Genomic DNA, 26,884 nt, shown 5'->3' on the forward strand with positions numbered 1-26,884 from the left:
GACTAAATGTTATTATATCTATGTTCGGAAATGTAGCAGTACAGATACAAAGGAGGATTCTGCTAATACGAAATTGAATTCAGAGCAGTCTCTTTGGGAGGCTGTTGCAGTGGTCTAAGGAGAGAGAATTGTGGCCTGAACGTGTTTAGGGTCAGTGGAGTTGAAAAAGAAGTGACAGATATAAGAGGTATTTGTGATAGCAGAGTTTAGAACTTGGTGACCCTGAGAGAGAAGTTATGGGTGAAAATTTTCTGCTTCTGCGGGAGAAACAATTGAGGAGGCACAGATTGGATTTTTCAAAGTTGCTTTGGGTTTTGGGGATGTGTAGAGTTTGAGATGCCCGGGGGACATTATGTGAATATGTTCTACTTTAGGCAGCTTTATAACTTATAGTTAAATTATATTACATTGAACGCAAAAACAGCACTGTGAAGCTCGAAAACAAATACACAACTGGAAGGGCTTGGTGCTTTAGAGTGAGCTCATGAGGGAGCTTTCATTGCAGTATGTAAGCAGAAGATACTGCGACTGCTCCTGGCCTTCAGAATCTTACTATCTACTTGCAGAGGAAACTTATCAAGTGACATGCTTCATGGATGGATGACATAGAGCAATAAATTACAGCACGTTTACAAGTGAAAAGCTATGAGGTATTGAGTCCATGTGTGCCAGACAAACACAGTAGGTAAAATTCCTCATTGAAGACATCCTGCAGTAAGTGTTTTGAATAAGGTTAATAATGTGGAATATTAGCACTTCGTATGCGGACAGGGAAACCAATGTACCTCCTCTATAAGGACATTACTTCTATAATATATAAGGTTTCTACAGGGCTAATAACTTCTCTGCCCAGACACTCTACATCACTGGTATTACAGTACATGAATAAGATTTTTATAGCTGTAAATAATGTAAACAATGTTAAATGTAGTGAGTAAGTGTTTAGCTATGACAATTAAAAATTTTCTATGTTCATAGGCCAAACATGGAAAAATAGCACAGAGCAGTGGATGAGAGCCTCAATTTTGTAGGCAAACTACCTGGCTCAAATCCTGGCTCTGTGACCACATACTAGTTTCTTAACAGTTTGTGAATTGTTTCCTCATCCAAAAAATGAGGTAGCTATAGTGTCAACTTCATAAATATAAGTATTAAGTGAATTAATAGTCACAAAATTCTTAGAAAAGTGCCTGGCACATAGTAAATACTTGTTAAAATAAATGTTATTTTATTCATTATTTGCCGTATAGCAGACACATTTTTAACTGAAGTGTAGTTGATTGACAATGTTGTGTTAGTTTCAGGTGTACAGCACAGTGATTCAGTTATACATATATATACATATTCTGTTTCAGATTCTTTTCCATTATAGGTTATTACAAGATACTGAACATAGTTCCCTGTGCTATACAGTAAGTCCTTGTTGTTTATCTATTTTACATATAGTAGTCTGTATCTGTTAATCCCAAATTCCAAAGTTATCCTCCTTACCCTGTATCCCTTTGGTAAACATAAGTTTGTTTTCTATGGCTGTTACTTCTGTTTTGTAAATGATTTGTATCATTTTTTTAGATTCCGTATATAAGTGATGTCATATGATATTTGTCTTTCTCTGTCTTCACTTAAAATGATAATCTTTAAGTCCATCCATGTTGCTGCAAACAGCATTATTTCATTCTTTTTCATGGCTGAGTAATATCCAATTGTGTGTGTTTGCCTGTGTGTGTGTGTGTGTATATATATATATATATATATATATATATATATATATATATATATAATTCTTTACACCAGTGCTTCCTTTTCCCCATCTAAAAGAACAGAACCTACAAAAAGCTTACAGCTAACAGCAGACTTAATGGTAAGAAAATAGAAGCTTTCTCACTAAGATCAGGAACCAGGCAAGGATGTCCCCTTTCACCACTTCTTTTCAACATTGAACTGGAAGTTCCAGCAATAACACAATTAGAAAAGAGAAGGACATAAAAGGTATACAGATTGAGAAAGAAAGAATAAAATTGTTTTTGCAGATGACATGATTGTCTTATGTAGAAAATCTGGAAGAATTGACAAACTCTTAGTATTAATCAACGACTATAGCAAGGGTGCAGGATATCAGATTAATATACAAAAGTCAATAGCTTTTCTATGTAGCAGCAATTAACAAGTGGAATTTGAAATTAAAAACATAATATCTTTGCATTAGCCCCCAAAATGAAATGCTTAGATATAAATCTAACAAAATATGTACAAGATCTGTATGAGGAAAACTAGAAAACTCTTAACCAAGGAAATCTGAGAAAAACTAAATAAATGGAGAGATAGTCCGTGTTTATGGATAGGAAGATTCAATATTGGCAAGACGTCACTTCTTCCCAACTTGATCTATAGATTTAATGCAATGACAATCAAAAGCCTGGCAAGTTATTTTGCAGATATCAACTAACTGATTCTAAAATTTATATGGAGGGGTAAAAGACCCAGAATAGACAACACAATATTGAAGAACAAAATTGGAGGACTGACGCTACAGGACTTCAAGACTTACTATACAGCTACGGTAATCAAGACAGTGTGGTATTTGCGAAAGAATAGGCAAACAGATCAGTGGAACAAGATAAAGAGCCCAGAAATGGATCCACATACCTACTGTTAACTAATCTTTGACAAAGGAGTGAAGGCAACGCAATGGGGCAAAAATAGTCTTTTTGGCAAATGGTCCTGGAACAACTGTACATCCACATGCAAAAAAAGAAAAGGAAAAAAATTAAGACAAGGGCTTTACACCCGTGACAAAAATTAATTCCAAATGGATTACAGACCTAAATGCAAAGCACAGAACTCTAGAACTCCTAGAAGATAATAAGAAAAAATCTAGATGATCCTGGGTTTTAGTGATGACTTTTTAGATACAACACCAAAGGCATGATATATGAAAGAAAGAATTGATAAGCTGGATTTTATTAAAATTAAAAAGTTCTGTTTTGTGAAAGATACTGTCAAGAGAGTGAAAAGACAAGCCACAGACTGGGAGAAAATATTTGCCAAAGTCATATTTATACAAAAACTGTTATCCAAAATATACGAAGAACTCTTAAAAGGCAACAGTAAGAAAACAAACAACCCAACTATAAGAAATGGGCCAAAAACCTGAACAGACACCTCACCTCACCAAAGAAGGGATACAGGTGGCAAGTAAGCATATAAAAAGATGCTCCTGGTCATATGTCATCAGGGAAGTGCAAATTAAAACAACGATGAGATGCCACTGCACATCTATTAGAATCGGCAAAATCCAGAACACTGACAACAACAAATTTTAGCAAGGATTTGGAGCAAAAAGAACCCTTATTCTTTGCTGGTGGGAATGCAACATGGTACAGCAACTTCGAAAGACAGTTTGTCAATATCTTAAAAATCTCAACATACTCTTACTATTAAGATCCAGCTATCATGCTCTTTGGTATTTACCCAAAGGAACTGAAAACTTATATTCACACAAACTCTTGTACATAGATGCTTATAGCAGATTTTTTTCAGAATTGCCAAAATGACAACCAAGCAACCAAAGTGTCCTTCAGCAGGTTAATGGATAAACAAACAGTGGTACAGCCAAGACGATGGAACATTATTCACTGCGAAAAAGAAATGAGCTATTACACCGAGAAGAAAAGACATGGAGAAACCTCAAATATTGGGTGGGCCAAAAGGCTCGTTCGGTTTTTTTCTGTAAGATGGCTCTAGTAGCACTTAGTTGTCTTTAACTTCATTAGAAACAATTTTGTTAGATTGTATGTGACAGCTGTCATCAGCGTGCATTTAAAAAAAGACTTACCAAAACTGGTGAATTTTTGTGTAGCCATTTTAATATTGAAGATGGAAGAAAAAAAGGAACATTTTCGGTGTATTATGCTTTATTATTTCAAGAAAAGTAAAAACGCAACTGAAATGCAAAAAAAGATTTGTGCAGTGTATGGAGAAGGTGCTGTGACTGCTCGAATGTGTCAAAAGTGGTTTGAGGAGTTTCGTGCTGGAGATTTCTTGCTGGACGATGCTTCACGGTTGGGTAGACCAGTTGACGCTGATAGCGATCAAATCGAAACAGTAATTGAGAGCAATCAACGTTATACCACACGGGAGATAGCTGACATACTCAACATCTCCAAATCAAGCATTGAAAATCATTTGCACCAGCTCGGTTATGTGAATCGCTTTGATGTTTGGGTTCCACATAAGTAAAGCGAAAAAAACCCTTCTTGACCATATTTCTGCGTGCGATTCGCTACCGAAACGTAATGAAAATGCTCCGTTTTTAAAACAAATTGTGACGGGCGATGAAAGTGGATACTGTACAATAATGTGGAATGGAAGAGATTGTGGGGCAAGCGAAATGAACTACCACAAACCACACCAAAGCTGGTCTTCATCCAAAGAAGGTGATGTTGGGTATATGGTGGAATTGAAAGGGAGTCCTCTATTATGAGCTCCTTCCAGAAAACCAAATGATTAATTCCAACAAGGACTGCTCCCAATTAGACCAACTGAAAGCAGCCCTCGATGAAAAGAGTCCAGGATTAGTCAACAGAAAACGCATAATCTTCCATCAGGATAACGCAAGATCGCATGTTTCTTTGATGACCAGGCAAAAACTGTAACAGCTTGGCTGGGAAGTTCTGATTCATCTGTTGTATTCACCAGACATTGAGCCTTGGGATTTCCATTTATTTCAGTCTTTACAAAATTCTCTTAATGGAAAAAATTTCAATTCCCTGGAAGACTGTAAAAGGCACCTGGAACAGTTCTTTGCTCAAAAACAAAAAAAGCTTTGGGAAGGTGGAATTTTGAAGTTGCCTGAAAATGGCAGAAAGCAGTGGAACAAAAGGGTGAATACGTTGTTCAATAAAGTTCTTGGTGAAAATGAAGTGTGTCTTTTATTTTTACTTAAAAAACCGAGGCACTTTTTGGGCCACCCAATACATCTTACTAAGTGAAAGACGCCAATCAGAAAATACTACATATTGTATGATCCAACTACTTGACATGTGGAAAAAGCAAGCTATGGAAATAGTAAAAAATAAAATAAAAAATCAGTGGTTTCCAGGGGGACTAGGGGAGAGAGTGGGATGAAATGATGAAGCACAGAGGATTTTTAGTGAAAATACTCTGTATGACACTATAATGATGGATACATGTCTTCCAACATTTGTCCAAATCATAGAAGGTACGATACCAAGAGTGCACTCTGATGTAAATTAACCATGGACTCTGGGTGATTATGATGTATCAGTGTAGAGTCATCCACTGTAACAAGTGCACCACTCTGGTGGGGATGTTGATAATGGCAGGGAGGGGGACATGCTTCTGTGGGGGGCAGGGGATATATGGGCACTCTCTCTATACTTTCTGCTCCATTCTTCTGTAAACCTAAAACTGCTCTAAAAAATAAAGCCTGTTTAAAAAGAAGACTATAACAAAGAGATAGAAGATATAATAAAAATAAAGAGTTAAAACAAGAGATAATTCTAAAAGGGAAATGGAAAAAATACAGGAAACACAGTCCGTAACCGTAATAAACAGAAATGTGAAAAGGTCAGCTTAAACCTCTTCCCCTTTACTGAAGTTAAGAAGCCCTCACAAATGCATGTCAGGCATGGCAAGCCTGGGAACCTCAGTTCTGAGGATTGCTTGAGAGACAGACTGGGATTCAGGAGACAGGTCTCCGGCCCTTGGCTTTTCCTCCACTGTCTTCCAATGGCTTGTATTTCAGGTTTTAGATACATATTATATTCCTGGAGCAAGAAGATCTCAGTTAGAAGCGGACTCCCACAATCATTTTTTCAGGCCCTAAAATAAAAGCCTAAACAGAAAGATGCCATCTCCCAGGACCTGAGATGAAAGTTCTGAAATCTCAGCCAAATACCCACCTCTCTCCTGAGTTACACGTGGACTTCCCACAACTTACATACTGTAAGCAACTGGAACTTTTATAACACTCGCCTTGACATATTCTATTATTGGTAAAGATGACATGACTTTAATGCTCAGAATGTGTGCAGTGCTTGAATACAGATATCCTGTTCTTGGTTTCTTTTTCTTTTTTCATCCCTTTCTGTTTCTAAACTTCTGGATAGGGGGCACCATAGCTTTTCTATTATGCTGTCATTAAATCAGGGACAATGTCATTATGATCAGAACCATGATTACCACTTCCCATATCATACACAGGAAAGAGCTATTGTGAGTAAGTACAGATAATCTAAAGAAATTCTGTAAATGTCTTTCAGGTACAAAGGCTCTGCATTGCCTTTTCAATGTTTATTCTAAACTTGCCAGAACTTGATATGGGAAATTCCTTCACTTAAGAAGAAGGACAAAGAGGAAGACTGGCGGGTGGGAGGGAAGAGGGGATGGGGGTTGGAGAGAAAGCAAAGGAACCACTAATGGTAAAGGGAAAGAGTGGCCGAAACCCCAGTCCTGACAATTCTCTCTTCCAGAAAGGAGTGGGGAAGAGAAATCATGCAGCATCTTAAGGCATTGAAGATGGGTTCATTAATAAGCTAAATGGTACACACGGTTGATAGTGGTTTAGTGAGACTTACGTGCCTGTCCATTGCAATCAGCAACGTGGCAGAGGGCAGTCGACATAGGCTTTAAGTCCAGCAGTCCTGGATTAAAATATCAGCTTCTCCATTTCATAACCACGTAACTCTGGGATGATAAGTTCATCACCTCTGGGAGGTTTCCTCCCAGAATATCTCATACGTTCTCAAACTGTAGTGCGTATGTTAATATGCAGATTCTTTGGCTCTATCTCCATGGATTTTGATTTACTAAGTCTGAAAATGGGCCCATAGATACACATTTTTAACTAGTATCCCAGATGATTCTGAGAACCATTACCCTAACTGCTGACATATTGCAGACAGATGTATTACTTTCTGTGACGTTTGTAACAAGTAGAATGTTATTATCATCAAGCCAGTAGAATAGCAGAAAGATTTTCCATCTGAAATGGAGGGAAAGAAATGGGTAGCCTTTAGCGATGAAGCATTACTGTCAACATGCCCTAAACCAGGAGAAGCAAATACAGCAGCCATAGCAGCCCATCTTACAGATTCTAAGAAACCCCCTCAATAGACTGAATCCTGCCAGCCAAGACACCAAGGCCATTGTCCTGGTTCAGGGAAGACTGGCTATAGGTTCCTTGGCCTGGATACCCTTCTGCCTTCAGTTATGGGGGAGGGCTGAAAGATATAATTTAACTCATGAATTCTTTCTTTCCCATGCAAATCAACACTGTTGGGCCTTTTGGCCCAGACCATCTTGTAAAGACTAATGTAAGTAGATGCTCTCTTTAATGGAATGGGGTTTTAAATTGGGTTTATTTTAAATGGCAACCCACCTAATTTAGACTCCACCAAAAGATAACCAGCTGTTGTTTCTATAATTAGTAAGATACTTATCTTTTAAAATCTGGGAAATAAACCAAATCTTGATAACTTCATCAAGCAGACTGGTCCTTCAGGAGATTTTGACCATAAACAAGCTGGATGTACACTAAAATAACTCTCCAGAAACTTCCATTTTTGTAGTGCTCCTTCTGTGTGCTTGCCACTAGATTAGGTCCTTTACAAATTATCTCATTTAACCTTCAGAGCAACCCCATGAAATTATTGATAATAAAACTAACTTGGAGAAGTTAAAGAATGTGTACAAGTATGAATTTACACAACAAATAAGTGGCGAAGCTGGCATTAAAATTCAGTTCTTCCTATCTGAGGGAAAAAAAAAAGCTTACGTTCATCCCAATAAATTCCCTTAGCTTATTCATCTCTGCTCAAAGAGGGTATTAGTATATAGAAAACTGACAACGTCCAATTCAGAAATATATTTTGATACAGAGAAACAGTTAAATAATACCACAAGGAAGCTAGGAGGCAAACGCAGGGTGTGGTATGTTCTATGAGATAACTGACCTCAGTTTAAACAAGTCAAGGGCACAGAGAAAGAGGGAGAAGAGACGAAGGCTGCTCCAAATTGAGCTGTAAGAGACAGAACCACCGATGTCAAGTGTGGACCTTCTTTGGATTCTCATGCAAAGTATCTAAGACACAGCATGTTTGAGACAATAGGGGCAATTTGAATGTAAATGCCTATCATTTTAGATGATACAAAAGAGTTAACGTTAAGTGCGTGCATCTCATTAAGATTATTTAAGAAAATATTCCTGTGTATTAGAGATGCTAGCTGAAGTTGTAGGAATGAAGGGACAATGCCTGGAACACTTTATAATGCCTCAGGATTCTTCTAAAAAATGGAATAAGTAAAGCAAATGTGCCAATCTTGATAATTATTGAATCCATGTGATGGGTATGTGTGAGTTCATTATGTTATTTTCTATACTTTTTTGTGTATGTTTTGAACCTTTTGTAATAAAAAAAAAAAATATTAGTGAGTTTTGTTTCCCAGGTTTCTTATCAGATCAGCCCTGTGATCTGTGAAATTACAACGGTGTAGTTCTGGGTCTTCAGAACTGTAGAAATTAACCACGATGTCTAATAATGTTTCTGGGGGGGACCTTCTTTCCCTTGCTGGAGTTGTGAGCTTCTGGACTGCTCAGAATTAAGTTCTGATGGCTGTCCCAAGTAGCCATTTAAAATAAGGAGTATTTGTAAGTAGGTTATATATAAATAGCAGGCCTCCTATTTATAGATCTTAAAAGGCCAAGCATGTTTGGAATTCCTTCTGACCTTGCCTCATTTCTCAATGCCAGCTGCATATCTACAGCAAGAAACCCCCTCTCCACCTTTCCTGTGTATGTATATGTTATCTCTTAATTACTGCTTTAACTTTCCACCAGCTATTTTAAGGTAACAGGCACAATTTACATTTAAAAGTGTATTTTTCCTTAAAATATGCATATGTTTATCATGTCTTGAACTGGAACTTCCAAAGGGAAATTTGGCTCTGTAGGTAGGTGTGCATGTATCAATCATAAAATGGTAAATACACAGTGACATTTCCAGATTTTAAATAGCAACACAGGAACCTCTAAGACCAGATCTCAACCAACTTTCTCACCTTTATTTCTGTTTATTTTTTAATTTCAAAATCAATTTTATTGCAGCCAAAGCAGTGGAATTAACTATATATAGTTAATATATATATTATATATATATATATATATATAACTTAAAATATAAGTTTTAAGTTATGAGGAATAAAGTTTACTTTGGCAGAGAGTGTTAAAATTAAAGTCGCATGTATTACTAACATAACTCAACATCCTTAATTTGGTATAAGTGTGACTCACTTTCTTGTTTTCCTATGTTCTTCACCTATTAACGCCTCCCTTCCCCACCTCCCCTAACCCTTGGCAACCACTGACCTTTTTTACGGTCACCACAGTTGTGCCTTTTCCAATATATAAAGTTGAAATTATAGGGTGTGTAGCCTTTTCAGATTGGCTTCTTTCACTTAGCAATATGTAGTTAAGTTTCCTCCATGACTTTTCATGGCTTGATTGCTCCTTTCTTTTCAGTGCTGAATAGTATTCCATTGTCTGGATGGACCACAGTTTATTTATCCATTCACCTACTGAAGACTATCTGGGTTGCTTCCAGGCTTTGGCAATTATGAATAAAGCCACTATAATTATCTATGTGTACATTTTTGTGAGTATATAAGTTTCACCTTGTTTGGATAAACACCAGGGAGCATGATAATCGTACGGTAAGAGTATCTTTAGTTTTGTGAGAAGTTGCCAAACTGTCTTCCAAAGTGGCTCTACCATTTTGCACGCTCACCTTTATTTCCGTAGTCCAAATCGAACCATTTACTTTTCCTCTTTTATACACATAGTTTCCTAGATTTATGGTCTGCTTTCCCTCTGCCTAGAATACTCTCTCTCCTTCTCCACAGGCCTCAAACTTGAGCTCTCTGTAAAGTCTCACTCAAATACCATGTCCTTTTTGAAATTCTTTTCTGGTGGTCCTGGCTGGAAGTGATGTTTCTTTTCCCAAAGCGCTGAATCTCTTTTGCAAACTCTTTTTCTATCTTGGAGTATTCTTCTTACCCACATGAGTTACTGCCCCCTCGTTCCCCATAAGCTCCTCGATAATGTTCTTTCTCTCAGTGAACATAGAGCCTTATTTCTGTACATGGGACTTGGATATATTTGACATATTTCTAAGTGAAGACTATAATCCCTTATATGACTTGCTTGTGCAGAGCACAAAGTTTGGAAAAGTTTGACCACTTTTTATTCTGAAATGAGATGAGTTTCCATCATCATTTTGTAGGAGTGTTAGAATTAATAACAATAGTTTGTTTGTTTTTGTACATATGTGGGATAGATTCTGAGTAATAGAATACCTGGGTCAAAGGGTACTTACATGTTTAGTTTTGATAAAAATACAACAAAAATTTTTAGTTTCTTTAAAAAATTTTTTAAAAATTTTGTTGAAGTATAGTTGATTTACAATGCTGTGTTAGTTTCAGGTATAGAGCAAAGCGATTCAGTTACACATATATACAAATATATTCTTTTTCAGATTCATTTTCATAATAGGTTATATTGAATATAGTTCCCCGTGGAACTATACAGTAGGACCTTGCTGTTTATCTATTTTATATACAGTAGTGTGTATCTCTTCATCCCAAACTCCTAATTTATCCCTCCCCTACCTTTTCCTTTTGGTAGCCATAAATTTGTTTTCTATGTCTGTGAGTCTGTTTCTGTTTTGTAAATAAGTTCATTTGTATCATTTCTTTAGAAATACGCCAAAATTAGTATCCAGAAGAACCATATCAATTTACACTCTCACCGGCTTCAGGTAGTGTCAATATTTTTATTTTTTTGCTAGTGTTGTAGATAAAAACTGGTATCTCATTTGTTTCTAATTTGCATTTTTCTGACTACTTAATGAAATTAACAGCTTGTAGTACATTTATTATCTCTCTTTATCCTTTTTTTTTTTTTAAATTAATTAATTTATTTATTTATTTTTGGTTGTGTTGGGTCTTCGTTTCTGTGCGAGGGCTTTCTCCAGTTGCGGCGAGCGGGGCCCCCTCTTCATGGCGGTGCGCGGGCCTCTCACTGTCGTGGCCTCTCCCGTTGCGGAGCACAGGCTCCAGACGCGCAGGCTCAGTAGTTGTGGCTCACGGGCCTAGTTGCTCCGCGGCATGTGGGATCTTCCCAGACCAGGGCTCGAACCTGTGTCCCCCGCATTGGCAGGCAGACTCTCAACCACTGCGCCACCAGGGAAGCCCTCTCTTTATCCTTTTGACTATCTTCGTATGGATCGTTTTCTTTTTCCTATTAATTTATAGGAGCTTTTTACAAACATATATGTGTTTATGTGTATGTGTGTGTGTATGTGTGTGTATGTGTGTGTTTTTAATATTTCCAGTTTGTGGATTATGTTTTAACTTTCTTTATAGTAAACTTTTTTGGACAGCTGTTCTTAATTAAAGTGTAGTCACATTGATCATTCCTTATGTTTTTAGTAGTGAGTTCTGTGTTTTGTACAATAAATCTGTACTCTGAGGTCATAGATATTTTACCCTGTGTTTTCTTTTAAAATGTTTTAAGTTTTGCCTTTTACACATGATTATACCTAGAAGAGATTTTTTGTATCTAGTGTAAGATAAGGATCAAATTTTATTTCCTTATAACCAATTGTTCTAGTGCTATTTATTTAAAAGTCCAGGGACTCCTCTGGTGGTACAGTGGTTAAGAATCTGCCTGCCAATGCAGGGGACACGGGATCGATCCCTGGTCGGGGAAGATCCCACATGCCGCAGAGCAACTAAGCCCGCACGCTGCAACTACTGAGTCCACGTGCTGCAACTACTGAAGCCCGTGTGCCTAGAGCCCGTGCTCCGCAACAAGAGAAGCCACTGCAATGAGAACCCATGCACTGCAACAAAGAGTAGCCCCCGCTCGCCACAAGTAGAGAAAGCCTGCACGCAGCAACGAAGATCCAACGCAGCCCCCCAAAAAAAGAAATGTAAAAAAAAAAGTCCATTCTTTCCCCTGATAATCTGTAAATGCTGTCCCTGTCATATATCATTTTATTGCACTCAAAGTTCTGTTTCTTAATTTTCTACTCTGTTTCATAATTTATTTTTATCTGTCCTTGTGTCAATACCAATACTGTCTTAATTACTGTAACGTCCTAAAAAAAAAAAATCTTCCTATCCAGTAGGGAAAACCCCATTTTCTTCTTCTTCTTAGAAATGGCTTCTTTAATCTTGGGCTTTTCTCTTGGGTACATATTTCAGAGTTGGTTTAAGTCCCTGGAAAAGCACTATTGAGATTTTTGTTGGAATATCTGCATCAGTTTGGGAAGAAGTCATGACATCTCAACATTATTGAATCTTTGTAATATCATGCTATATCTCTCCATTTATGTAGGCTTTCTTTAATGTCTCAATAATTCTCCATAAATGTCTTGCACAGCTTTTCTCAGATTTATTTCTAGACACCCTATCTATTTGTTTCTATTATAAATACTTTCTTTTAATAAGCTGTGTTTTTAACTGTTGCTGATGTGTCGAAACACAGTTGGTTTTTGAATATTGATTTTATATCCAACCAACATGCTAAACTCTTACTAATTCTAATAATTTATTTTTATTTATTATGTATAAAATAATGTCATCCATAAAAACAGTGTTTTTGTTTCTTCCTTTCTAAGCCTTATACTTTTCACTTTTTCATATCTTACTTCACTTGTCAGACCTCCAATAAAATGTGAGGTAAATGGATATTTTTAGGTATATAACAACAGTTCTTAAGAGATCATAGTCTTTTTAAAAAGGCAAAGATATTCCATCTGTTTTCTCCACACGCTAAGTAGAAAGAATAATATTACAATACCACGAATGCGTGTGTCTTCTTCCCCTTTTTACTTCCTCACAGTTCTCTCTTAACCTGGAATATTTTTTCCCAAAGGCTATAAATTACAGAATCCCTTAGAGGGCAAAGTAGAGGTCCCCCCTTGGGGCTTGAGGTACATGCAACAGATTTCCTGTCTGGAATCATGGGAGAGCCAAACATATTGTTATTAACTACCCTATAGAAATTTTTTCTTTCTTAAAAAAGTAAAATCAGAGGTATTTTACCATAAAAACCTAGGACAGATAATTCTCCAGAGACAGAAAACTGTCTGACAGAGTAAGAGTCCAGGATTGCATTTTACTTGTGGTACCAACACGGGTTTGCCTGTAGGCAGTGCTGGCTCTCGGGTGCTTAGCTTTCTGGGGTACACGCTGGACATGATATCACATGAGATCATCTTACTTCACGAAAATGATGTGAAAACCAATGACCTAAATTTTGGAAAGGATTTCAATTCCCCAGGAAAGTGAGTACAAAAAAAAAAAAAAAAAAAAAAAGTGGTTATTATTACAACAACTATAATGATATATAATTCTTCAAATGCAATGCCATAGACTCGTGGGTGCTTGCTAAATATTAATTGAATGAGTTAATGAACAAATAAAAGATTCACAGTTAAAAAACAATCTAATAAATCACCTTATTGTTTTCAAGATTCAAAAGTATCACATTTTTATTGCTATTTTTAAAATAGATGTGCTTTCACACACCCTATTTAGCAAAGTTTCTAAAATACTACCTCTGGGATTATGCTGTGAACTTGGGGGCCTTACCATTGGCTGAGCTAATAATAACCATTCTCCTGGGAGACCTTCAAGACGGCAGAGCAGTGAGACATGGAGATCACCTTCCTCCCCACAAATACATCAGAAATACATCTACATGTGGAACAACTCCTACAGAACACCTACTGAATGCTGGCAGAAGACCTCAGACTTCCCAAAAGATATATATATATTTTTTCCTTCTTCTCTTTTTGTGAGTGTGTATGTATATGCTTCTTTGTGTGATTTTGTCAGTATAGCTTTGCTTTTACCATTTGTCCTAGGATTCTGTCTGTCCATTTTTTTTTTTTTTTTTTTTTTTTTTTAGTATAGTTTCTAGCACTTATCATTGGTGGATTTGCTCTTTGCTTTGGTTGCTCTCTTCTTTCTTTCATTCTTTTTTTTTATTACTTCTAAATTTTTTAAATTTTTAATAATTTTTAAATTTTTTATTTTAATAACTTTTTTATTTTATTTTATTTTATTTTTCTTTCTTTCTTTCTTTCTTTTTTTCTCCCTTTTCTTCTGAGCCATGTGGCTGACAGGGTCTTGGTGCTCCGGCCGGGTGTCAGGGCTGTGCCTCTAAGGCGGGAGAGCCTAGTTCAGGACACTGGTCCACCAGAGACCTGCTGGCTCCACGTAATATCAAACGATGACAGCTCTCCTAGAGATCTCCATCTCTACGCTAAGACCCAGCTCCACTCAACGACCAGCAAGCTATAGTGCTGGACACCCTATGCCAAACAACTAGCAAGACAGGAACACAGCCCCATCCATTAGCAGAGAAGCTGCCTAAAATCATAATAAGGTCACAGACACCCCAAAACACACCACCAGACGTGGTCCTGCCCTCCAGAAAGACAAGATCCAGCCTCATCCACCAGAACACAGGCACCAGTCCCCTCCACCAGGAAGCCTACACAACCCACTGAACCAACCCTAGCCACTGGGGGCAGACACCAAAAACAATGTGAACTACGAACCTGCAGCCTGCAAAAAGGAGACCCCAAACACAGTAAGTTAAGCAAAATGAGAAGACAGAGAAATACACAGCAGATGAAGGAGCAAGGTAAAAACCCACCAGATCAAACAAATGAAGAGGAAATAGGCAGTCTACCTGAAAAGGAATTCAGAGTAATGATAGTAAAGATGATGACAGGGGGAGGGGGAAGTGTAAGCTGGGACGAAGTGAGAGAGTGGCGTGGGCATATACACACTACCAAATGTAAAATAGCTAGCTAGTGGGAAGCAGCTGCATAGCACAGGGCGCGACCAGCTTGGTGCTCTGTGACCACCTAGAGGGGTGGGATAGGGAGGGTGGGAGGGAGACGCAAGAGGGAGGGGATACGGGGATATATGTATATGTATAGCTGATTCACTTTGTTATAAAGCAGAAACTAACACACCATTGTAAAGCAATTGCACTCCAATAAAGATGTTAAAAAAAATAACCATTGTCCCTTTTTAAAAAATCTAAGTAATATGCACGCTTCAGTATATTAGCTTTTATGTGTCAATTCTAGCCTCCTGTCAATACCCAAGGAAAGCAACACCGGGTTTTGTAATCAGGATGCTGTTACCATAGCTACTCAGCCACACATGAGTAACAGAGTGAGGCCTGGTACCCAGAAGATGAGAAATGCATGCTATTGGAGAAGCCATGACAAGGTTATCTAGCTGGTGTTCCACAAACTTACTGTATTTGGAAACTCTTATTTATCCTGTGGAAAAATGTACTGCATCCCCAATGACGGCAGTTGTTATTTCACTTCAGAGGCCATATCATGAAGCACAGTGGTTGCCAAATGTGGTCCCTGAACACCATTATCAACATCACCTGGAAACTTGTTGGAGATGCAAATATTCTGTTCCCACCTAAGATCTGCTGCACCGAAAATTCAGGAGGGGGGGTCCGGTCTTCCAGGTGATACTGGTGCACACCAAAGCTGAGGACCACTGGGCATGGTGATTAATATCATGGGCTCTGAAGTGAGACTGCCTAAACATAAACCCTAGCTCTGCCAACTCACTGCCTGGATTACATTCTACGCCTTGGTTTCCTCACCTAAAGAATTGGAGTAATAACTGTATCAACAGTAGGGTTGTTATGAATTAATTCACATAAAGTGCTTTAAAACAGTGCCTGACACATAATAAGTACTGATTCCATACATGCTGGGTATTATGAATTTTTCAGGATAAAAACAATGCTTATAAGTCTACTTATAGTGCAAAAATGCTTTTTGCTCTCTCTGTATCCCAGGGATGTGCATTTGGGAATCCTTGAGCAGAGTATCACTATGAAGTACATCTGGCTGTGAAGGGTGTAGCAGGACTGTCAAGGTGTCGGGCAGGATTAGCACACAGTAGGGCAGCCAGGAGAGCATAGCCAGTCTCCAGGCGCAGGTGCTGAGGTGGAGTTAGGGGTGCAAGGTGTTTATGAGAGATCAAACATGTGAGAGGAAGGGGGCATGCCTCAGTCCATTACAGTTGCTAAAACAGAACACCACAGACTGGGTGGCTTTTATAAACAACACATTCATTTCTCATAGTTCTGGAGGCTGGAAGTCCAAGGTCAAGCCGCCGACAGATTTGGTGTCTGATGAGAGCCCACTGGCTGGTTCATACATGGCCGTCCTCTCCCTGTGTCCTCAGGTGGTGGAAGAGGCGTGGGAGCTCTCTGGGTTCTCTTTTATAAGAGCATGAATCCCATTCCTGAGGGCTTTACGCTCATGACCCAATCACCTCCCAAAGCCCCACCTCCAAAGACCATCCCTCTGGGAATTAGGCTTCAACATATGAATTTGGGGGCGACACACACTCAGTCCCTAATAAGGAGGAAGCAGGCATGGGCAGAGGAAGGTGTGAAGTGTGATGCAGTCCCAGTGAACCCTGGGCTGACTTGCCAGGCAGTTCCAAATCACAGATCGCCCCTCAGAGTGTCCCTGCCTGGCCAAAATGGTCACCAGCGGGAGGATATTCCAGGAAAGCCATGGACCTCAGGCCAGACAGGCTCTGTGACCGAAGCAGACCCTGCAGAAGCAGGCAGCTGGGCAGCAAGTCCTTCCCTGGAGGAAGATCTGGGCCGCCCACTCCCTGTCTACCACGGTCAGTATCGTGAGATTCAAAGTAAACGGAGAGGCGGAATTGAGAGCCAGGAATGCAATGAATAGAATTGTAGATTCAACTCAAGTTCTTCTCTCTGCATTTTAGCAACTGGACCATATGTAGACTGTTGTGCTTAGTTCTGGGTGCTATACTTAAAGGGGTTGGCATTCAAAAGCCATGATGTTTGCCCTATTATCCACCGTGGTACTCTTGAGGCACATCGGATAGTCCATTGTGAAAGTGGATTCCTGTGGCAGTGGTTCTCAGCGACAGCGAATGCATCTCCTAAAGGACCATTTCAGAGTGCTAGGGGCGCCTGTGGGGCTTGACAGGGCCCATCAGATGATTCTAATATACCCCTCCCCGAAGAGCACCGCCCTTCATTCGGGAATCCTTAGTCCAAAGGAACTCAAAACTCTAATCATATGAAACAAGATTGAGGGAATTCTAGTGTTTAGCCTCGAAAAAGAAACAGAGAGTGGATCTCAGATGAAATGGAGATGCTAACAAGGCTTCTCAGAGTTAAGTATTGTATGGATTTCTTATAAAGGAAGGAGTCAAACATAGTATTGGCTAACATTGTTTTTACTATAATGTTAGCGAAATACATAAACCAGGTGTGCAATTGCCTAACAAATATAAAACAAAATATATACTGATTAAATACAGAAATATCCAGTAGAAAACAAATGAACAAACAAACATTAATGTGGTGCTGATAGAGTTTTAGTGGAACTATTAAATCACATTAGCAGTGTGAATATGATACTGATGTTGTAAAGCTGTTGTTTTTAAAGTTGGCGTGCTACCATGTGCCGTGAGATCATAATTCTACCACCACTTCTTTTTAGTCAAACTGCTGGGAAACCTTTAATTACATGCCATGCTGCAATGCCATCTGGCATTCATTTAGCTCAAATGCATCGCTTCTGATTGGTCTGCTCTGTTCTCCTTTGCCTATGTACACAGCATCAGTTGATTCTCTTCTTCCTAATGTCCCTTCTTTTACATAACTGTCCTTCCCTACCTCCTGCATGATGATAGGCAGCAAAGCTTACTAACCCACCCTTCAAAGGAGTGCCCATGTGATCTGGATTTGGATCCTAGTATTCATCTCTCTGGCCCTATGGATGGACAAATGACCCAAGCAGGTAAGAGCCCTACCCTGGTATTTTATACATGGATACTACAAGAACGGGGCTCTTTCTTCTTCTGGGGTGGCTTCGTGTGGCTGTGATTAAGTCTTCTGCTCTTTTTTTTTTTAAATTTTATTGAAGTGTCGTTGATTTACAGTGTTGTGTTTAGTTTCAGCTGTACAGTAAAGTGACTCTGTTATACATATATATATATTCTTTTTCATATTCTTTTCCATTATGGTTTATCACAGGCTATTGAATATAGTTCCCTGTGCTATACAGTAGGACCTTGCTGTTTATCCTTCCTATATATAACTGTTTGCATCTGCTAATCCCAAACTCCCAATCCATCCCTCCTCCACCTCCCCTCCCCCTTGGCAACTACAAGTCAGTTCTCTATGTCTGTGAGTCTGTTTTTGTTTCATAGATAAGGTTCATTTGTTTCATATTTTAGATTCACGTATAAGTGGTATCTGTGGTATTTGTCTTTCTCTTGCTGACTTACTTCACTTAGTATGGTCATCTCTAGGTCCATCCATGTTGCTGCAAATATCTTTTTTTATGGCTGGGTAATATTCCATTGTGTGTGTGTGTGTGTGTACATACACACACACACACACACACACACACATATATATATATATATCACATCTTCTTTGTCCATTCATCTGTTGATGGACACTTAAGTTGTTTCCATGTCTTGGTTATTGTAAATAGTGCTGCAGTGAACATTGGGGTGCATATATCCTTTTGAATTATAGTTTTGTTCAGATATATGCCCAGGAGTGGGATTGCTGGATCATATGGCAACTCTATTTTTAGTTTTATGAGGAACCTGAAAACCATACTGTTTTCCATAGTGGCTGCACCAATTTACATTCTCACCAACAGTGTAAGAGGGTTCCCTTTTCTCCACACCCTCTCCAGCATTTGTTATCTGTAGACTTTTTAATGATGGCCATTCTTGACTGGTGTGAGGTGGTACCTCACTGTAGTTTTGATTTGCATTTCTCTAATGATTAGCCATGATGAGCATCTTTTCATGTGCCTATTAAGTCTTCTGATCTTATGTGGCCATCATCACCACACCTCTCCCTTGACCTACCCCCATCTTTGCTGGAGAAAGTCTGTTCTCAGTGAGGTCCGCACACAACAAGCAACAGAACTGAGAGGCAGACAATCTCCGTGACACGGATTAGGTCTCTGGAGTGAGCTCCACCTGTGGTCTTCCAAGTTAGGGGAGCCAACAAAGTGCCTTTTAGCTTAAACTAGTGAGAACAGACAAATCCAGGTAGCCTTGGAGGTTCATTTCTTATGCCATTTCAGTAGCTTAGCGGAGAGCTGGCGTTGAAGATCTGAGTAAGCTTAACAGAAAAACAGGCTGACACTAGCCTCTGGGACCCAGAGGTTCTCCCTTCCTGACAATTGCAATTTCTCGAGCAGGAAGCTTCCACTGTTTTCATAGCCACGTAGATGTGCCCTGCCTCTCCCCTTATAAAGATGTCGAGCAGTATAGGAATGGGGCACCTCCCTAGTGGCACACCTCATGCTTTAAGAAGTCCAGCACTGCCTGACCCAGGCACGTCTCTTGGTGGGATGAGAGCTCGGGGAATTGTGTGGATTCTGCTACTTCTGATTTGAAAGGCTGTCCACAGTTAACACACGGACATGGGACTTGTGGTGTAGGGGTCCATGGTGTCCACATCTCTTTTACAAGGCTGCTAGATTTGAAATGGGTTTTGAACATGGGCAATGGAATGGACTAAGTCAGTCCACAGTAACTAGAGCACCTCTACTTAGCTGCAGTCATAAACCTAAGGAGAAATCCAAGCACTGATGTTGCATGGTGGCACTTAAGTTTAAGATGACCATTCATATGGTCCAGAACATGCATAGCACACAAATATGGCTCAGATTACCATCCCGTGAAAGCACGTGCACACGTCCACATATACGTGTACACACAAAATCCTTAAGAGGGCTCAGAGCCCTAAGGCTACAACTACATGCCTGGTTTGAGAAATCCTGAAACAGAACACTCTGTGCCTGGGGTTCTGATGAAGACACTGAGTCACACTCATCCAAATGTCAAGATAATAATTGTCCATGAACTTACACCTTGTAGCTGTTTCATTTTTTCTTAGCTCTTTCTAAAGTATAAACGCTCCTATTTTACAACATTTGGTTTAGGAGACTTCTGGTTGTATCAAGCTAGATAGATTTCAGAAATTCAGTTTATGAGATTGTAAAGTTATTTGCAGCTGTGGGGAGATGTGGATTAGGAAAACACATCTCTTTTTTTTTTTTCCAAGGGCAAGAAGACAAAGTTATGTTCCTAAAGAAATGTCTGTGTTATAATGTTAGGATGTTAAAAGTTGGTTCAGTGCCTTGTGGTGGGGTGGGAAGTGCTTTCCAAGAATATACCACAGTTCTAAGCCAGGGTTGGACAAGACTGGCAAGAAATTAGTAATTTGAAGCTTTCCCTCTGATATAACCTTAAAGTCAATTTAGGGGGATTCTAAGCTACTACCAGTGTGTCTTTAGGATTAGCCTGAAATCTAAAGTTCAGTTATTTGTGGAAATAAGCTATTTCTAAGTATAGAGTTTACAGGAGTGGAAGCTATTAACCCAGTCGATCCTGGCCCAGTTCTAACTTGAGGATATATTTGGAAGGAAAAGGTCAATGAAGTAGCAGTAAATGCATCTTGAAGTTAGAAAACCGCAATTATGGTTCTCTTCTGCTACACATGACTGTGGACAAGTCAGTTAAACCCTTAAGTTGGTTATTTCAAAATGGGGGGGGGGTGGAATATGTCCTTGGGTTGACCCATTGGGGTGAGGAAGGAGAATATCAGAGTCTCTAGTTACATCTATTTTCATCGTATCATTTAAAAGTTTAGTATGTGTGTTGTGTTTTACAAAGTACATTAAACTTTAATAGATAATACATGAATATGATTCAGAAATATATATATATACATACATACCCCTTTATATTAAGATTGTGAAATAAAAAAATATTTAGAGACTATACTTCTAGCCTCAGTTTCTTCCTTTGTAAATTAAAGGTGTTGCATTAGGGTCCCTAATATTTGGAAGAAATACACACACACATAGTCATTTATATATATTATATTTATAAAATACATTTATATATTCTACTCTTTTAATTAGCAAGACAACCAGGGTTTCTATGGTCATAAGAAAATAATGTGCTACATAATTGAGGTTACTTTATGGTCCACCCCCAATCATGGTTCTCACCAGTTAAAACTGACTTAGTTCATGATTTTGTAGCTGATAAGAAATGTGATAACTTTTAGATGAAGCTGTTGATACTGCAATTAAAAAACAGCATTATATTTGATAAATGCTTTCTCATGTGAAAGACTAAAACCCAGAACTTCATCGTATGTCTGACCTTCCTGGGGTCAGTATTTTGAGAAAATGGTTTCCAAATGATAAAACTTTGGCCCCTGTGGTTTTAGTTAAGCCCAGGCTTAAGGAAATATATTCATTTCTTTTGTGTTTTTGATAAATTCTGGCAACTGATTTAATTCTACTACTTCCTGCACTTATAAAACTTTTAAACTTGAATTGAAAATCCTGATGGTCCAGACTTGCATATGTACCTTTATCCACATGGCAAGAAGCCCTTGTACAACAGACTACTTAGAAAAATAAAGTTGACTTACACCAAACACCCAATAAACTGTAGATGGATTAAATGTGAAGCCATAAAAGTACTAGTATTTGACTATGTAAGAATTTTGCAGTTTTTCTTAATATTCTGACAAGTCTATTGGGAAAATGGGCAAAATACAAAACAATGAATTCCTCAAAGAAGTAATAATAAGCGATATTTTATGAAATATGAAAATGTTCAATCTCATTAGGAATTAAAGAAATAAAGATTAAAACATGTTGCCATATTTGCCTATATAAATGGCCAATTTAAAAAAGCTCTAAATTATCCAAAGCTGGTAAAGAAAGGTATGAAAGTCACCTCACATACCTCAGGCAAAAGAGTCTTTGCTATATTGTTAATATCCCCTGATGAAAGCTTATAGAAATACCTATCAAAATTTTTATGAATATACCATTGATTCAGCTACTTTATCTCTAAAATTTTGTCTTAATCAGAACATCATAAATGCATACAAAAATTTATCTACACGTATGTTCATACCAATATTTCAAAAAATTAGCTACCATTCATTCAGTGCTTACCATGTGCCATACACTTTATATACATCATCTCATTTGAGCCTTGTAAAAACCTCATGAGGCACTCTGTATCGTTTCCATTTGACAGGAGAACACTTAGTTTTAGAGGTTAGGTGAGTTAGCCAAGAATGCACCGGTAGTAAGTATACAAATCCAAACCATGCATCTCAGGAGCCTGATGTAACAACAAACAACAACCAAAACAGGGGCTTCATTAAAGGAATTATGGCATATCCAATAATGGATGATTAGGAAGGCACTGACAAATAATAATGCAAAAGAATAATTGAGATCACTGGGAAAACGTTCACAATTTGTTATAAAGTGAGAAAGGGTGATCCAAAATAATATATGCTTTGTAACCTTAGTGTTGATAAAATATGCAATGAAATGTTACTATGTTCTGGCTCCAGATGTGGGTTTATAGGGGATTTTTACTTTCTTCTGTACACTTCTCTATATGTCCCATTTTCTACAATTATATGTATGGCTTTTATAGTTAGATACAGTGTTACTAAAAATAAAATGAATGAATTTGTAAATAAAGTAAAAGAAGCATTTATGCCCATGGACTTGGTCCTGGGATACATTCTAAAGTGTCGTATATTAATGCAAAAATGGGGAACCTGAAGTCCAAAATCTTCATACCCAGACTTTTCTCCATGTTTGACTTGTGAATTTTTTTATTAATGTTCAAATCTTTCTTCATTTCTTAAAAATGTGTTATATATTTTTTGTTATTTGAGAAGAAATATATACACATCCTAAAAGTAAAAATTTGACAGAAGGGTGCAAAATCAGGTAGAAACTGTCCCTTTAAACTCACCTCTGATCCATCTGTTTTCACTTCTCTGGGTAGTTACCTGCACAACCCAGATAACATGCTCCTGTGTGTTTTAAGCAATTTACCACCTTCAGATAGGTGATCATTCTTTTGATTCTCTAATGTGAGAGATGAGGAAAATAGCTGATCCAAAATAACCTACGCTTTGTATAAATGTATTTATTTATTTATTTATTTATTTTTGGCTGGGTTGGGTCCTCGCTGCTGCGCGCGGGCTTTCTCTAGTTGCGGTGAGCCAGGGCTACTCTTGGTTGCGGTGCACGGGCTTCTCATTGTGGTGGTTTCTCCTGTTGTGGAGCACGGGCTCTAGGCACACGGGCTTCAGTAGTTGTGGCACACGGGCTCAGTAGTTGTGGCACACAGGCTCAGTAGGTGTGGCGCACAGGCTTAGTTCCTCCGCGGCATGTGGGATCTTCCTGTACCAGGGCTCGAACCCGTGTCCCCTGCATTGGCAGGAGATTCTTAACCACTGTACCACCAGGGAAGCCCCCAAATAACCTATGCTTTGTAATCTTACTTTTCTTAAAATATACAACACAATTTTCATAAGTGCTATCTCCAGGTGTGGAATTATAGGGAATTTTTACTTTTTCTTTGTCTACTGCTCCCTATTTCCATTTTTTCAACGATCACCAGGCCCAGACAGTTTTACAGACAGTTTATTTCCAAACAGAAAAAACTATAGTTGACATTGAAGAGATTATTGTAAATTATCTGAGCTGAATTTCATAAAAACACAAAAAACAAAACCAATCCCGCCCCTCCATCTTCTATCTATCTGCCTATCTGGAGCCCAAACTGCCACAAATTAAAACAGAAATAGAAATACAGTTATTGTGGAAGAATTCATCATATCAGTGATATCAAGTAGATTTTTAAAAACAGGATGTTGAATATTTTAACATATTAATATGACATTATATGTTTGGAGTGATAGCCCGAATACTTAATGACTGATGAACATTGACTAATCAGGACCCAAGCCTGTCCAATCAGAATAATGCTGGCCAGGACATCCTCACTAGGTGTGTCAATCAGAGTTCTGATTTGAGTCTGGTTATAGGTCTAGAAACAGTGAAAGGTGGTGGCATAGTCCTTAGGAAGATTACCACTCCTCTCGTCAAGGCAACTGCCTCAAAGGAGGTCATTATGGGTTCTTCAGGGAAGGAGAGACGCAATTCTTTAGGAAGGATGAGTGTAACCTCCTGCTTTTATTCATCAAGGAGACTTGGCAGAACTTAGGGGTTCAAGAAGGGTGGGGACCAGAGTGTAGCACCTGCCTTGGGTGCCAAACTTAAGAGGGCACTGAAAATTCTGTAATCAAAATAAATAACATTTTAATGTAATATTTAAAAAATCAAAGTTCACGCAAAAAAATCTATAATGAACAAAATATCAAAATTTTTAATAAAGACAGAATCAATATTACTGACTTTATCCTTTTGCTTCAGGCTCCAAAATGGCTCAGCATGGCACTAGGTTCAAGGTGACCAGCTTCATTAAATTGTTCATATGCTCCCAAACCAATATTCAGGGTACCACATCTTCCCAACCAATGCTCTAACTTGGAAATAAGAGATCCTGCTAGATTAGGAAATCAATGTGTGTTATAATTCAGCCACCTGATAGATCAGACTTCGGGTGTGGTTTCAAAATTTTAGCCCACTGGCTACAGAATAAGGGTTTCCTTTAGGGCAGTCGTGAAAGCTTGCAGGTTCCCCACAGAGACCTTAAGGTCTCTTTAAAGCCCTGACATTATTATTTCCTTTTCCTAAGTTCTCCAGAATACTTTGGAACAACCAAGCAAGGCCATTTTACTCCTGTTTTCACCAAAATGCTCCATGGCAGCAATTACTCAGTCACTTGGAGTCGTGTGTTTTCTAGGCACTTGATTGCCCGTGTCTAAGAGTCAATAATGTACATAAGTGTTTTGGCACTGAATGCCATGGCTCTCAGAGTCCCCTTACCACTGGAAATAGGGTCATTAATGACTTTAAATCAGATCAGAAAATGAATTCAACAGGACCCAGAATTAATTCCATTAACCCAGAGAACTCATCCTTAAGGTTCTATTCTTTTGGAACTACTCAATACCAAATGACGTATCAGTCACAGTTCAATTAGAAAAACAAAATATTGACTATATAGAAAATAAAGGCTCTATTATAGGGAAAGGCAGACAATTGGGAAGGGGAGATAGACATAAAGTGAAGGAGGAACAGGAACCAGGAAGGATGAGCTGGAACCCATGCTGGCTTCTCACCTCGCTCAGCTCCAATTTCAACGATGCAGGTCTACTGGCTATAAAATCAATACACTTCACCCTGGAGAGGTACACAAACCTGACCAAGGATTCAGGAGCCGGAGGATGTCTTCTGGGGGCTGCAGGAGCTGTGAGCACACCTGCTGCCCCACACCAGTAAGGCGAGTCAGCCAATCATGGCAATGCACCGGAGCCAGAATTGTACCAACTTTACATCAACCTTCTGAGTGTCGGCTGCTGTTTTACTTCCGCCTTCCAAACCTCGTGCTGATTTCTTCTGTGGCCAGTGCTGACCTAGAGCCATGCAGGACAGGGAAGTGCTGGAAACATACTTCACACAGCTGAGCTGACACAACACAAAGCCATCCACACTGTGTCACAGGGAGGATTATCATACCTGAAGAATCAGAATTATGTGCTCTATACACACAGAATATTCCTTTAAAAAACTGTATGAAGATTTACAAGAGTTGCTTATCTCAGAGTTCACACACATGCATACATAACACACACACACATTCACAACCCTGAGCTTCATTTTGTAACGACTCTATGTTCAAATGACAAATTAGCAAAGATTTAAACTTTCATAGTCCAGCACTTACAAGCAGAAAAAGTCATCTCAATAATAATTTGATTTAAAAAGATAAGTGGTCACTTAGGGGTTAAAAAAATTAGAATACTTTCTGTAAAAACCTATGAATTCAAACCTATACTTAGGTAAATTCATAATCATGGAAGGTTTTATTGGTTTAAGTTAACTAATTCACAAATAAATAAAATACTTGCATAAAATTAGGAAAAAAATGATAAAAGAAGAACTGAAAACTTAAACGCAACCAATAGAGAGAAAATAATGTAGAGAAATTAATAATGAGGAAAAATTAGCTTGATAAATATACACAAGAGTTTTTTGTCTTGCTTTTTCAATATATTAGATTTACCTCTGATAAACCTAATTTGGAGGAAAGAAAACAGAAGTTTATGTTAGAAAAACAATCCATCTCAGAGAAGGGGATCTTAAAACCATAACAATGCATGCAACTCTAAGCCATTGTCAAAACTTTCCATTAAATAAATATTTTCTGGAAATATATGAATTGCTCAAATTGACCCAAGAAGAAATAGGAAATATTAATAGACTTATAATGGCAAAATATAGTTAAAATTACCAAATAATTACTTCCAAAGGGGAGCTCTAGGCATTTTATCGGTGAGTTTCCACACTAAAAGTATTGATTACTCCTTCTCCATCAGCACTTCTGGAGCCTAGACAGATGAAAATCTCTCGAGTTAACTTTATTAAATTAAATGATCTCAGTTACACAAACTTGACACAGTACAAAAAAAAAAAAAAAAAAAGAAAACCATGGACCAAGTTTACTTATGAATACAGTTGTAAGAATCCTAAATCGAATACTATTGACTCCCATGGGGGTTGGGAAAGGATGGAAGTGTGATTTGGGGGCTTTCTCTCATCCTTCACTCTTTTTTAAAAAAATTTTTGTTTTATATTGGTTAACAATTGATTAACAATGTGGTGATAATTTCAGGTGTACAGCAAAGCGATTCATCTATGCATATACACGTATCTATTCTTTTTCAAATTCTTTTCCCATTTAGGTTGTTACATAATAT

This window comes from Eschrichtius robustus, chromosome 7 (assembly GCF_028021215.1).
Source record: "Eschrichtius robustus isolate mEscRob2 chromosome 7, mEscRob2.pri, whole genome shotgun sequence".
NCBI classification, from domain to species: domain Eukaryota; kingdom Metazoa; phylum Chordata; class Mammalia; order Artiodactyla; family Eschrichtiidae; genus Eschrichtius; species Eschrichtius robustus.